The sequence below is a fragment of the Lactuca virosa genome, chromosome 3 (assembly GCF_052849685.1).
Source record: "Lactuca virosa cultivar CGN04683 chromosome 3, Lactuca_virosa_CGN04683_v6, whole genome shotgun sequence".
NCBI lineage: Eukaryota > Viridiplantae > Streptophyta > Magnoliopsida > Asterales > Asteraceae > Lactuca > Lactuca virosa.
The window spans coordinates 255,792,030-255,808,198 of record NC_136428.1 but is presented as its reverse complement, the minus strand read 5'-3'; positions in this window follow the sequence as shown (position 1 = coordinate 255,808,198).

Genomic DNA, 16,169 nt, shown 5'->3' with positions numbered 1-16,169 from the left:
GTCACGACAGCCGTGGCAGCCGTCATGGCGCAGCTCAATGCTAACCACGCCAGCAGGCACGAAGATGGTGTCAGAAATACTAACCGCATTAACAATCAAGAACACCAGCGGGCATCTACCAACGAATATGCCTCAGGCCACAAACTTACGAACAAGAAGCGAAAGTTTTGGAACAAAAAGGAGCGCAACTAATCCCAAAGACTCGATAAAAGACAACAACCCATGGCCACCCCTACAATTACAACAGCAGTCGCGACACACGCCTCGGCACTAGCCACAAAGTCTGTCACCCAAACACCGGCCATACCATATGAGGGATCACTTCCAAGGTGTAACCAGTGTGGCTACCATTACACAGGAGCTTGCCGGATTTTACACTGTAACAACTGCAACAGGAAAGGACATACCGTCCGTTTCTGCAAGGCCTCGACTCAGAACATCACTTCAACCACCAATACCAAGGTAAGTCCAGTGTGCTTCCTATGTGGCGAAACGGGACACTTCAAGAGAGACTATCCAACTAAGAGGAATGACGGGGGAGCCGGAGGGGTGTGACAGACGAACCAGCAAGGGTAACAAAGAATCTTATTAGGACTTTTGTAATGTTCCCGACGATAAAACGTTTAAGTACCATATGTTTGTGATGACATTGTACATACATCGGGGTTAATTATAATCAAAATACTAAAGACTTGAAACCAATAATTCCATCCTGACTCCTGTTCCATGTCTAGTAGTGGGATTAGGGTGGAGCCACCCACTCGACGATTTCACCAATATCAAATTTCATACGACGTGCATATACCGCTCGATAATAGAGTGACCTGTCAGAAATCATGATATAAAGTATCATTACCAGCTATCAGAACCCACTCACTACCAGTGCTAGTTGCTTTAGTACGAATCTTCTGCAGTAAAAATAACATCGAACAAAACGGAGCACACCGAAAGGAAGCACGAGATACTCTATCACCCTAATCAGCGTTTCTTACAAATACAGCTTAACACATGTTTTACCTAAAAATATGTTGTTGTCACCATTCAATTTCGATTGGTGTAGCCCTCATCTTCCCGATTTAACGGCTACGAAAAGACCCTTCACCCAACCCACTGAACATCGAAACCTTCGTCTCCCATAAACACATCCAGCGCGGACCTCCAGGTCATCTCTCGCTGTGAAAACCCCAAAACACTCACCAGAGGAGTATCATACCTTTCGAAACCTTACCGCAAGTATTTCCAGGAGACCCTTCAAGCAGCAGATAAAGTTCAAGCACAGAAGCTTGGGACGAATACAGTTAGTCTACCACTACTACATGTATCGGCGAGGATTATGTATAACTAAGATTCTACGGACAGTGGATGTGTGATTCCGCCCTATTTCCTGTTCCTTGCCTGGTTGTGGACTTGGGGCAAAGTCACCCATCCAACTGCTTTGCCAACCTTAAATACATACGACCTATATGCGCAAGTTAATGATAGATGGACCAGGTACGAGTCCTACCGCAAACTTCGGGACAAGGTTACCCAGTAGTGCAAGTGAACGCCCTATCATCCGAATAAGTCTAGTCGTATAAACCAAACCCGTATGCTCCCTACCGATCTAATCAAACGAGAAACACTACAGCAGGCCCTGTTGCAGCGCTCTGAGGTTGATAGATTGACCAAATCCGAGCACCTTCTACCAAAGGAAACAGACAAGATGGAGAAGTTAACCGGGACGTACATCAAAGAGATTGTGCAACTGCATGGTGTACCAATGTCCATTATCTCTGACCGAGATAGTAGATTCACCTCGCGGTTCTGGCAGTCCTTACAGAAATCTCTGGGAACTAGGCTTGACATGAGTACGGCCTACCATCCACAAACCAACGGGCAAAGCGAGAGAACCATCCAGACATTGGAAGACATGTTGAGAGACAGTGTGATAGACTTTGGTAAAGCATGGGATACCCACTTACCACTTGTCGAATTCTCCTATAATAACAGTTATCACACTAGCATCAAGGTTGCACCATTTGAAGCCCTCTATGGCGGTAAGTACAGGTCACCTCTGTGCTGGGCTGAAGTGGGTGACACGCAACTAGATAAGGGACAAGTCCCTAATAGCACCCTCACTGGCCCGGAGATAATAAGAGAAACCACATAAAAGATCGTTCAAATTCGGTAAAGACTGAAAGCATCCCGAGATCGGCAAAAGAGTTACGCGGATAAGCGACGCAAACCCTTGGAATTCCAGGTCGGTGATCGAGTACTACTGAAAGTTTCCCCTTGGAAAGGAACGATACGTTTCGGTAAACGTGGGAAACTAAACACAAGGTACATCGGACCATTCGAAATCCTTGCCAGGATTGGCCCAGTGGCATACACACTCCGATTACCACAAGAACTAAATCACGTGCATCCTACCTTCCGCGTATCAAACTTAAAGAAATGCCTATCCGACGAGACCCTCGTGATACCACTCGACGATATTGAAATCAACGAGAGTCTCCACCTCGTGGAAGAACCGGTAGAAATCATGGATCGAGAGATAAAAAGAACAAAGCAAAGTCGTATTCCCATTGTGAAGGTCCGTTGGAACGCTAAACGAGGACCCGAATTCACCTGGGAACGCGAGGATCAGATGAAACAAAAATATCTACATCTCTTCCCAAATTCTTGAAGTCCCATTCAAAAAGCTAATTTCGGGACGAAATTCCTCCTAACGGGGGGATGATGTGACAACCGTCAAATTCTGGTCAAGTCAAAGTCAACAAGTCAAACCGATCAACTAAATTAACCCTTGTATATTAGGGTTCACGTTAGGTAATTACTATTCAATGCACTATTTTAATGAGAAAACATCATTTGGAAAATTCGTGTGTTCGAATTTTCGTAGCCTTAATAATGCTAAACATTGAACCAAAACGATAACACACCATTGCACACTCATCGGGAGTGTGTACGACACTAGAACAAGGCTTAACATAGTGTAAGAACCTTGCGTTGCGAAGCCAAACACTCAAAAAGGTCACAAAAGAAATCTCTCCCAAATCTCTCTCTGTATGAGAAATCTCTCCAATAATGTCAAATCTCTCCCAAATCTCTCTCTGTATGAGAAATCTCTCCAAGAATGTCAAATCTCTCCCAAATCTCTCCAAGAATGTGAAATCTCTCTCAACTTTTTATAATCACTTGGGGGCATCCCGACCCTCGAAATTGGCAAAAACAGCCCAAAAACGGAAGTCTACGCGAAAAACGGACTTATGGAGCCGAAACTCCTCTTAGGAACCGAAACTCCTCTTAGGAACCGAAACTCCTCTTAGGAACCGAAACTCCTCTTAGGACCCGAAACCTCTTGGAACCGAACCTTCTCGGACCGAAGCCTGCTGAGAACCGAACCTGCCTCTCGGACCGAACCTCGCAAGGACCGAACCCGAAGCCTCTCGGACCGAACTCTACCCGACTCCTTTCGCCTCGTTTCGCCTTCGGGCCCAGCAGCCTTGGGACCAAACCTCGGCCTAGCACCGAGAGGTCTCGCAGGTTGCCATTTTCTTCCCGGTTTTCGACTAGTTTTGCGTTCTAAGCCCGATTTTAATTATTTTAACGCGGGATTTTCACCCAAAACTTTATTTTAACATATAAGGCCCCATATTTATTAATTAATCACGTTTTTTAGGATAAATCTTATCCAAGATTTAGTGGGTAAAGTACAAGAGGTGGACTGTAGACTTTTCCTTAGTTTATGACACAAGCAACCACCTACACCCACTATATGACCAGTCACACCTCCCCACCATACCTTGTCACTTCCTTGTACTTTTCCATCAATCACCAGCCCCTCCCACGTTCTAAGAGCTGGAACAACTCATCCTCTCTCCTCAATTTCACTCACTTGCTCTCATTTCACCAAAAATCAAACACAACTTTTCTCTCAAACTTTTACTCTCTATTTCGAGACTCCAAGGCTGATCATCAAGCTTTATTCTACTCTTGGTAAGTATAATTCACCCTCCTTGTGATTATTACACTTCCTTCTACTCCAATCATCGATTGCTTACACAAACTCCATCACTTTGATGTTAGATTCTCAAAAATCTTCAAGGCATCTTCAAGTGTTCTTGAGTTGAACACTTCCCTTCTCCAACATTCATCTACTGAAATCACATAAGGTGAGTTCATACCCCTACATTTTCATGTTTTCTTACGTTTTAAGGGGGGGAATACAAGTTAAAACACCAAGAACACAACTAAATTCTTCTAACAGCTTTCATCAGAAAAGTTGGACTCCATTCACAGACTGTTTTGGTCAACTTAAACATTTTTATTTTCAAAACTGTACACGGTGCAAGTAGTTCAAGTTCTTAGCTTTAAAATGGCTACTTGCACATCACCATAAGATTTTTCTACACTTTATGGTGATTTTTACAAAAATGCCTATCATTTCAAACATCAATCCGGACTAGTCTGTGATTATGGACTTTTTCACACAAGTTGGAGGTCATTAAAAATCATAATAAAATTTATGAACAAACTAGACTTATTTTCTAAACTCCCAGAATTTACGGATTCTGATTTGGACCTTTGATGATTTTTCTACAAATTTTCTAAGAACAGTAATAGAAATTGTTAACAACAGAAAAATGCTATCAATTTTATTACACCTTGTAACATGTTGAGCGAGGTGTATATCTTTATGTGATTATATGTTATTGCATTATATGACATTTTGTCTTAGTATAAGGACATACAACAGTTAACAAATGGATTTTGCTAGATAAAGCATAGAAATAACAAATTATTATAATCAAAGTACATCCATTACATACAAACATTTGGATAAACTATGTTAAGTATAGTTTACATACATTACTACTACTACCCTTGTTTTGATAAACTATAATAGGTATGGTTTATGTTTCCATCAACACAACAAACACATTTTGGAAGGTTTTATTCCCACAGAAAAAGGTTTTACGCTCACGCACACCACACGTAAACTTGTTAACTTAAATTGTGAGACATTCTTCTCAGTACTCCTAGAGTACGTGTTAAAATTCCTGGTAGTTATAACCAGAGTCTCTTGTAGGGAGAACGTGATAGTTGTGTATAGATCTATATTGGGTTTGACACCCCACACCTTGCTGCTAGCTACAATGGGACCTGCAGGTCTACGGGTGACAAATGTCATAACAATTTTCGGCGCCTGAGAAACGCCGTGGCAGGTTCATTCAGTCATAGTATGGTTATAGCGACTCACATAGGGAGTTAACAACACATAAAGTTTACGGGAATTTTTATAAATCAAAAGGGGTTTTATGTCGATTTAAAATCACTTTTATTATCAATAAGTACGGATATTACTATACACTTTCAGTCTTGGTATTTAAGACTACACAACATCCATTACGGATTTTCTCAACTTAAAAAGGGTTTTATGCCGATTTAAAACCACTTTTATATCTTTAAGTATGACAAATACTTGTTTATTCTCGGTCCTGGTATTTAGGACCACATAACTTTTATAAGGAAAATATTGGATTTTTCTTGGTAACATACAACTCATTACAAAGATCGGTTTTCAAACTCTTACTATCAAAAGCTTATGAACTCACCAACTTAATTGTTGACACTTTTTCAAAACTACTTGTATTCTCAGGAATTCAGTGAAACAGGAAATCAACAGCTTTTGAGGATGGGACGATAAATCGTCAAACAGTTCATTTTGTCATCATAATGTAATTGATTTGAATCATGTAAACCTGTGCTTTAGTGTAACTTTTTCAATTATATTTATGATTGGTTGTAATTACTTTGAGCACTATTATACTCGTTGTTGTGATACTATACATGAAGTCCTCCACCCCCGGACGTTTCCGCCATCCTTGGTTTGGGGGTGTGACAATATCCCAATTCACTTTTCATACTCGCCCAAAAGTGAGAAGTGAAGCGAGTATCACGATCGGAAATAATCTTTAGTGGCACACCATGTCTCGCCACAATTTTGTCTAAGTAAACTTGTGCGTATTTCTCCATTAGAACCGTTGTACGTATGGCGAGAAAATATGCACTCTTAATCAGTCGGTCGATAATTATCCAAAGGCTATCATTCACAGTTTTCTTCTCCTCTTTCAAGGTATTAACTGTATAAGTCGGATAAGTAGAATATCCCTTCGATATAAATTTACGAGTTTTTAAGAAAGAAATTTATTATTTTCACCGTAGACATAAATAGAATCCTTCCTTTCGATAGGGATGCATATCATCTCTTCGTAGCACAAGAGTTCTGCGTGGTTCTTTGATAACCAATTCATGCCGAGAATAATATCAAAGTTGGGCAAGGAGATAGGAATTAGGTTAGCAAGAAGATTATAACCTTCAATTCCTAAGACACTATCTCTATAGACTTTATCAGCAAGTAATGATATACTTCCTATGTTATCTATATGAAATGATTGGACAATTGCGTAACAAGCAATTTGAAAAGAATGTTCGAATTTATAAGGCACGAAAGAATCTGAGGCATCACAATCAAATAAGATGTGAGCAGATCTAAAGTTTACGAGAAAATTACTAGTTACAACATTCGAGTCCTAACTTACTTCCGCTGTGGTAATCTAAAATGTACGATATTTAACTTTTGGTTTGCCAAACGATTGTCAAACTCTTCAAACTTCTTAATTACTAGCGGTGCTCAAACCTGCACCCGCTCATCATTCTCTATTAGGCCTTCGATCCTAATTTTTTGAGTTAAAACTCAATTCTCATTGCAGACTCCTGATCCTTCTTGGTTTATAGACTAAACCCAAGATACGGTCTTTACTTTTGCTATAACAACAACTCGAATGGTCATATTCTAATGACCTTTGATTTTATAACGCACAAGACACATAACGAACCAAACTCTTGTATTAGACTCAGATCGAATAAATCGAGCTGATGGAATAAAGAAAACAAAAAGAGTTTGATCAACACGTGGATGCTTCGGAACAGAAAGAATAGCACCATGTATCTCTAATTCGTGCTTTCGGACATACACATCTTTTAGCTTTTGGCACCTCCTCCTTTTTAGTTGGAGTACTCTTTGATTGTTGAACGGAAACTTGACTCTCCGCCATTTGACTAGTAAGAGTAGGGCAGAAACATTTCTTGTGGCCAGTAACACCACATAGCAAGTCACATCTCTGGCTAATGATTGCTCAATTCTTTAATGAAGATTGTTATATTTCTATCGACCATCTCGACCGTGTCCTTCTTGACTGAAGTTTTGTCATTACTCAATACATGGCTTTCTAAACCAATCAACTTTATCTTTGTAGATTTATATTAATCGGACTCCACTCTTTATGACATTAATATTTAAACGATAATTATCTTCTTAGTCATTACCGAAACGAAGGTAACGACACACATGAATAAAACGGAATCATTTACTAGCTTCTTGGTAACCTTGTGACTTTTCCTGATCCAAGTGTGAGTCCTGTGCTTCCAGTAGTATAGGCCTCTACTACTATTCACACCTACTCATACTCGTCCCAAGTATTGTCTCGCGGTTCCCAAGTCACCATTCAAAAGTTTTCACAAAGCAACTTTTCACACCTGAGTGTGTTCAAACAAGTACATACAACAATTTCTCCTAGACTCAACTAGGGTTTTCGCGTTTCTATCAAACATATCTTGGATTACCTATACTCGCCTTCTAGGATTCTTCTCATGCATATACTCGATTTAATATATCCTAATACTTTTCCATAGGTCGATAGAAATTTTACTTCCATTTCTTCATATAAATTCTTTCTCGGGTAGTGTCTACTCTGTAAGACATACTACACCCAAAATTTACTCTAGCAGTGTAAAGACAAATAGTTTCCAACTACTTACATCATCTTCTAACTCATGCAAACCATCATGCATATTTGTTGGTTTCATTATCCTTTCATGACATCGTCATTCCTGTATCTGAGTAAGTCTTCTTCTCATGGTTGTATCTTTTAAGTCTACTTCATAGGAGTCTATCCTAAGAAGTCTGCATTATAGCTGCATCTCAGCAAGCTCTACTAGCTTCAACTTGGTTCTCTGTCATTCCTAACTACAACATTTCTTCTCATATAATAATATGAGTGTATATTTTTTCTTCAACTAAGCATTCTACCTTACTTAAACAAGTAAGTTACTTAACTTTTTATTACTAAATGACTTAAATCACCATCCTAATCATGTATGTTAAAGTCGGCTTAACACACAATGGAACTTTCATAAGGATGTGATAGAAGTGAATCATCACTTAATATTATTAAATACTAAGTCTGAGCATCCTGTATAATGTTACTACTTGAACTTCATACTACATCACAAGGCCTTGGCCTATTGAGGCTGAAAACTTCATTACCCTTTCCTTTGATCTTCATTTAATTCTTCTAAATCTTGTACTACATTAATTTCAATACCGTTGAAGTATTTATTACCATCTTCGGTTCTTCCGACTCTATAAACAATCGCTGCTTCAATCTGGACAACGATGGAACAACTTCATGGATTTGTACCAACATATTTATCTCACCCAAACGTGTTTCAAACGCACATCTTTCTTCCAAAGATGTTATTATATATCAAACATACTTTAAATGTATAATACCACTCTATTGGTATTAATACACTATTTACGATAACATTTCATATTTATTATTTTACAATATCTCGCGATCGTTTATTTATAAACTTATCAATGTCAACTATCATGAGTCCCTCTATCACTTCGAAAAGTTTCATGTAAATTCTATTACGAAAATTCTTAGAATTCTGAACATATAGTTTTCTAAACCAAGGTCGGCAACATACCTTAAACTTTCTCAAATAATAGCAATTATAGATAAGCAGTCTAAGGCATGCTACATTCATTTATCATTTAGCACATATTAGAATATAAGGCATATCTCCTCTTAATATTCTAGTGCTTGTCTCTATTAGGTATTCAACCTAAAGTATACCAGATACATATCGTATCATCTTCACTTAACAATTCATGTTTAAGTCTAGAAATTCCCAAAATTCCTAGTTCACAAAAACTAATTCTCTAAATTTTTTGAAGTAACTTAGTATCTTAGAATACTAGGGTTTATCACTACCCAATACCCCACTTAAGTATTTCCTATGGTTTGTATCCATATATTTACAATGATTCAGTTCATATATTGAACTTCCAATAGTTTAAGTCTAAATACCAATCTGTGGTATTTAGTTCACTTAAACCACTGCTCTGATACCATGATTGAAAGAACCCCTCTCTAAACTTCCGTATTTCTGAAAGACCCAAACTTTCATACTTGACAATATAGTTATTCCAAAACATGCTACATGCATATTTATAAAACAATATCTTACATTGATAAAGTGATTACAAAAGATTGGATACAAACCGACTAGGTTTTAATATTTTACATAACTACCCAGGATATTGTAATTCTATGCAAACATAAACCGAAATACAAAAGTAATATTACAACTATTCTAAACCTTCCAACAGTATATGACTATACTGGTTACTTATCTCCTGCAAATTTGTTAAACATTGAGAGGGTAAGCGGTGAGGCTTAGTGAGTTCAATAATAGATACAATATAACGTTATGCCATATATATATATATACTTCAATATGGCAGAAGCAAAGAGGAATAAGGAACAACAAAGGCATATGCGAATCATGAGACAAACTTTCCATATCAATCAATGATTTGATTCAAAGATATACGATCAATGAGACATGACAATTTCTATACTTGATATACACCAATAAAGCTTCGGCCCAAATGGCACAGAAGACATACCCTTTCTGATTTAAACATTTCGGTAGATTTCAGTCTTATAGCCCTGTCTAACCATCTGCCAATGCCATAGAATAGAATTCATTCTCTTACGGAGACATGTTCTACATGGCCAGAGGCTACGTACGCCCTGTCTAACCTTCTGCCAATGCCATAGAATAGAGTCATTCACTTACTGGGGGACATGCTCTACATGGCCAGAGGCTACATACCAGTACCACCGTGAATCTGAGTTCTTAAACTGATCACATGGTCAAAGGTATAGCTTTGCTATAAAAAATAACGAATAAAAATAACACGGAAAATACTCAGGAATATCATTTTGCTAGAATATTCAGGCTTTCAGCCTTATCTTAGAATACTGCCGAAGCCAAAGTGATGCCTATGTCATACACTTCATGGTCAACGGTTCATACCAATACCCAAGTGATGCCTTTGTCATACACTTCGTGGTTAGAGGTACAACCTTGCTATAAAAAAAGAAGAAATAATAACTCGAGATGATAACATGGAAAAGCACATAACACATATAACACATAACATACAATTGTTCCTATATATTAAACTCACCTTGAAATAACCGGGGGTCAAAATAATAATTTGTGCAGCATTTCGGCTCTAAATATGACTTTATTCGTCGAAAACCGGGAGATTTATTGAAAAACCGGGCCTTGCGAAGGTAGAGCTTCAAACCGAAAAGATAAATTTTTCGGGGTCTTTGGGCACTTCGGGGCGTGTTTCGGGTGTTAAAAATAATAGCGGGGCTTCGGGGGAAGTGGAATTAGCCAAAATATGGAATAAGAGGTGAAAAATAGGCAAAAATTCAACATTACCCGACAAGTCTCGCAGCCCCTATATATACATGCGAGGCTCGGATCCGGAGCAAGGAAGGAGGGACATGCGGCGGCTGGAGGTTTTATCGTGTCGGTTTATCAAAAACTCACTTTTTACGTCATTCGGCACCGTGTCGGTTTTATCAAAAACTCACTTTTTACGTCATTCGGCACCGTGTCGGTTTTATCGCGGATCTTCGATTGGTCATAACTTCTTCGTTATAACTCGGATTTCGATGAGGTTTTCGCCTAAATGTTTCTAACGAGATTATCTACAACTTTCAATATTAAAATTTTACTTATTTCAAATTTTATATTTTCGCTAAATTTCACTATTTGGCTTTTAATTGGAATCTCATATGACTTCCAATATTTTATGAGTGATTCTAAACATAGTTTTACTTTATTTCTAGTAAAAACTATCTGTTAGGACTCAACACTCAATTTCACATAATATTTCATAATATTATTAACTTTTCAAATTACATAACACGATTCAAAACGTGTATGTTATATAAAATATGAGGAAATTGTATATTTTGTGAGTTCTGAATTATATATATATATATATATATATATATATATATATATATATATATATATATATATATATATATATATATATATATATATATGATATAACATTGTGGGATTGAAATCCCTATGTACTCACCAGGTTTTCCAACCTGACCCCCTCAAGCTTATTTGTATCACAGGTGTCGATACGAAGTTACATTACACTGAGAGATTTAAGAGATGTAGATCACTAATGTAAATGAATGTAAGTTCTATTTATGCTTATGTTTCTGTATTGGCGATGACATCCCAAATGTTTTAAAATGAATAAAAATACATTTCTTCGGAAATGCTTTGATAACATATTTATCATGTTTTACTGGGAACAAATTCCGCAACATTTTCACTAAAAGAGGTACTCTGATTTTTATAAAGCATAAACAAAATCGGTCTTTTCTGGCCGTGAAAATGGGGATGTCACAGTTATTATGGGTAAAATTTGGCTCTTTTTATATCTTTTAACATCACCAAGGCGTGGTTGATAGACAACACGTCGTGATCTTCATGGATATCCGGTATTCTCCAAGCCAGCTCAACAATCGCGAAGTTTCCATTTACCACGTCGTGGTGAGTGGGAATCAACATTTTCTCAAAACATGAAATTTGTTTCAAATTTTGTCTAGTTTTTACAAAATTTTTAATATCATCAACCGGAGTTACGAGCCATGAGATATGGCCAAAACACTGATGAGGAGTCAAGCTATCCAACAACATCTTTTTTGTGCCTTTTTAAGCTCCGTTCTCCTCCTTTTGCATTCCAGCTCCCATTTTAATTGTAATTGAATACTTTTAAGCATATTAAGTATCATATATCTAAAAATATAACATTTTAATAAAATATATTGTGATAATGTCCTAAAATATATAGTTAAATAAGGTCATATCAACTGGGCTAGCCATAACCTGACCTAATTGTCCCTTAACCTAACCCTATAAATAGAGCACTTCCTCATCCATGAGTAGAATCTCTCTCATATTCCTAGATCAACCCCCATTACATACAAACACCCTCCTCACCAAAATGGTTCTCTCCAAATATAGGAAACCATCTCATCACACATACCGATCTAACTTGATTATCAGAACATGTTCATGGGGCACAATCCCTAGATTAGTTCTAACGGGTTTCTTATATAATGGAAGCTACAAATCTAGTCGAGATATTGCTAACGAAAACCATCTCCATGATCAAGATCCGACACCAATACCCGATGACTAGGTTCCAAATTGCATCATTGACGCCATCTGTGGGACCTCGAGCGAATAACCATTATTGCTTGAGGTTCAACCTCACTTTCTCAATGATCTCTATAGATCCGTTCTTCACACTTCAGATCTTCAAAGGTATCTACCGATAAGTTCTTCAGAAGTCTCATCTGCTAAAAATCTCTACAAATCTATTCTTCAAAGGTTAATATTCCTAAATACCTATCTCTGACATCTTCTTCAAACGTTAATTTTCTTCAAAGGAACATATAAACTTCGACTCATATGCTTGTACTAACAACTCGTTGAATTATGCACAAAAGCACGTTTTATTACATCAAGTTACTGTTGCGTTTTCGTACAATTAATGGATAACCAACTCATAGTCAACAACTCATATCTCTAGGTTTGAAGATATATATGATATTACCGTCTCACGATCACTCGAGATAAATTCCATGAAGTGATACAAGTGAGCGTGGGTTTAATCCAATACTCAGACCTTATGAGCACTCATGAATGTTGCAGCAACCATTGCCATGTCTAATGCACCTTAGACAAATCTTACAAGCCAAATTCATGACAGTCTTAATTCAATACCTACTTCCAACGTATGATCGACTGTGGAGAGTTTTGAATAACTTAGTCATTCGGAAAGAATAACCTAGCTATTCTGGAAGTCAAAACATGCAAAGTGAAACACAAGAATAATACTAATCCAATATGGCCCCAAGCACCTTTGAGAGTAAATAGAACACCTTTTATTTAAACACCATATTGATTACTCATTATTCACTGTATAATGTTTCAAATAATCAACTTTATACTTGAATCAAAACAATAGTCATGCCATGCCCTAAGCATGCACACTATGTTTATTCAAACTATATTTATGCCATACACCAAGTATGCACACTATGTTTGTCTATGATCCTTACTTTGTGGAATAGATCAATTGAACATAATTCCAATGATTCTCATTTCACAATCCCAAATCCTAATTGTAAATGTAAGAATTCCAAATTCCTACCTTTTACCAAAATCTCATATGCATTGATCCTCATGTAATGATTATGCACAAAGTCACAAAGACTTGTCAACAGACATTACAGAGTATTCCAATGGAGATCAATTCCATGGAAGCGAAGTCTCAAATTCAAAGTACATTTCTTTGAACATCCCTTTAGCATTAAGTTTTTCTAATCTTACACAGATTTAATGGATAACTCCCACCTATGGAAACATTCACATATTGACTATCACTTCTGAACAAGAGTTGCCTCTTTTCAGAATATGTCAATACGGTCCTTTCCAAAAATTTACACCATACTTCCAACTATCCATGAGAAACCAATCTTTGGTAAACCTTAGATTGTCATCGACAATTGCTTAATCATTTCAGTCATATCCAATTCTAGACTTTTCCTCTCTTAATGCTCTGGGCATTTGGAAAATTTAGAAAGGATGAATATTATAACACATGCAATCGATCCTATATCCGAAGCATATGGGACACGATTCATGATGTCTCACATAAAGACATGATACTAAACCAATCTTTTGCTATAATATTTCTATTTCTATTTGCCATGTTCTCATAATTCAGACTATGAAAAGGGATGCCGTAATCATAATCGAATTTTAGAACACAAATAATGTTCCCATATATAGAATTTCCTTATGTTGAACCATTCCAACATAACATTCATATATACTTGACTAAATTTGATTAAAATCTCACGATCTAAGCTTTTAGATTTAAAATATTAAAATCTCACGATCTATGCTTTTAAATTTGAAATGAAGTATAATTTCCACTCCTTTAATTATAGCAAAACAACTTTTCCCAATTAAAGCTCTTGTTTTCTATAATTAACACTTAACATAACAATCATGCTCCCATTAGCATAATAATTACTAACATAATACTTATGCTCCCACTAGCTTTGACATATATCCAGAAATCAGTTGGACTTCTAGAAATCAATACTTTATTGACTTTCTTACCAAAATTCAGATTTCTGATACGAGATGCTTCGATCAAAATCATACACGTTTTCTAGCTCACATGTATGTCTAAACAATTTTTAGAACTATGAAAAGGGATGTCGTAATCATAGTCTCAATTGTTTAGACCTTTGCCATTTCTCACAAGTCCATGTTAGTGTGCCGGCTAACCACACACGCTCCACTAACCACTTTGAGAATGCAAATATCACAATTGCTATCTACTTAAAATCTACTTAGTGAAAGCGTTTCCTCACCATCATTTTCATGAATCGGAGAGAAACCTTATGAAACTTAGATTTTATGGTGTACGTGTTCCTATACATGGGAATTTGTCAAGACCATAATCACGAGACATGGTTAGTGACAAATCCAAACTCATATGGATCGAACTTGTGCAATCTTAACTTCTTGCCACATGGCAGCACAAGGGCCTACCATTGCTTCAAAGTTGTTATGCAACCAATTGAGAACTCTTAGAACTCATATACAAAACCAACTTTAACTGGAATGGGCACAGAAGTAGGAATATGTCAACACGATAGGTTACAACCTCAAGTCGTGTGCTAGTAATAAAATACAGGTTTTATTCTTGATTACTTCTTGAAACTCTTTCAGGATCTTTAAGACTCCCACTGTCCTCTTGACATATAATTTTCCCTAGTCAAGGACCATTCCTTGACGAAACAAATATTCAAGAGTCAGTGCGGATTTTTATCAAGATAAACACTTCACACAATTGGTCTTAGTTGGTCCTTGTCTTATCCAAGACATCACAACTTACCAATTTCAAATGTACAAGAGTAGAAAACATTTTACTCTACATTTGATAAGTGTTGTAAACCTTCCTTTATGTCACTCAAGGTTACAATCTTGAAGTATGACTCTAAGAGTTGTTTTGGAACGAAGTATGATTCATCTTTTTGATTTTAACAATTCCAACAATTCATGACTCCTCTTCTTAGTCATAAGAATGCACTAAGATGTCCTTAGAGTATGAACTTGTGAAATGGTTTCATAATCGTTAAGATGATCATAAAACATGATACTAAAGTACTCTCCCATCTTTTCAGATTTGAGAAACTTTTATCCTTCTGCCTAATTTGATTCTTTCCCATTCGTTCTGCCATACATTGAAACTTTTCAAATATTACAGAATTATACTTAAACTTGTAAGTATAACCATATTTACTAAGCTTTAGTAAATCATGACGAATCGATCGTTGTGGTGGACCTTGACCAGCACACACTCAGAGTACCCAATCCCTTAGTCCTTCACTTGACTCACATATACATGTGATCAAGGAATTAGTCTTAACTTTCCAAAGATGAAGATTCTCATTCATCATACAATACAGCTTGCATGATTCCAAGTTTCTGTCCACTTGAAACTTGGGTGATGAGAATTTTTCCTTATTTGGTAAATTGAGCCACTACCACAAATGAGAGAATCAAACTCATATTTGCAATATTGCTATAAACATACAAACATCAATTTTTCATAAATGCCATTGTAAGGGGATATAAAATAAAGTAAAACAAAATTTTATTTATTTATGAAATGCGGAAAAAACTTTTCCTTATAATGCAACTTTAAATGAAAACTATGCTATTAAATATTTCCTAGCAATCTATCATAACTCCTAATTAGTAGCTCAAAAATCCAATCTTCGAACCATGCGATTGAAATCCATCTTCGCGATTAGATTCATCATACTCTTCTTTTAAGCTTCCTTCCCTTTGTT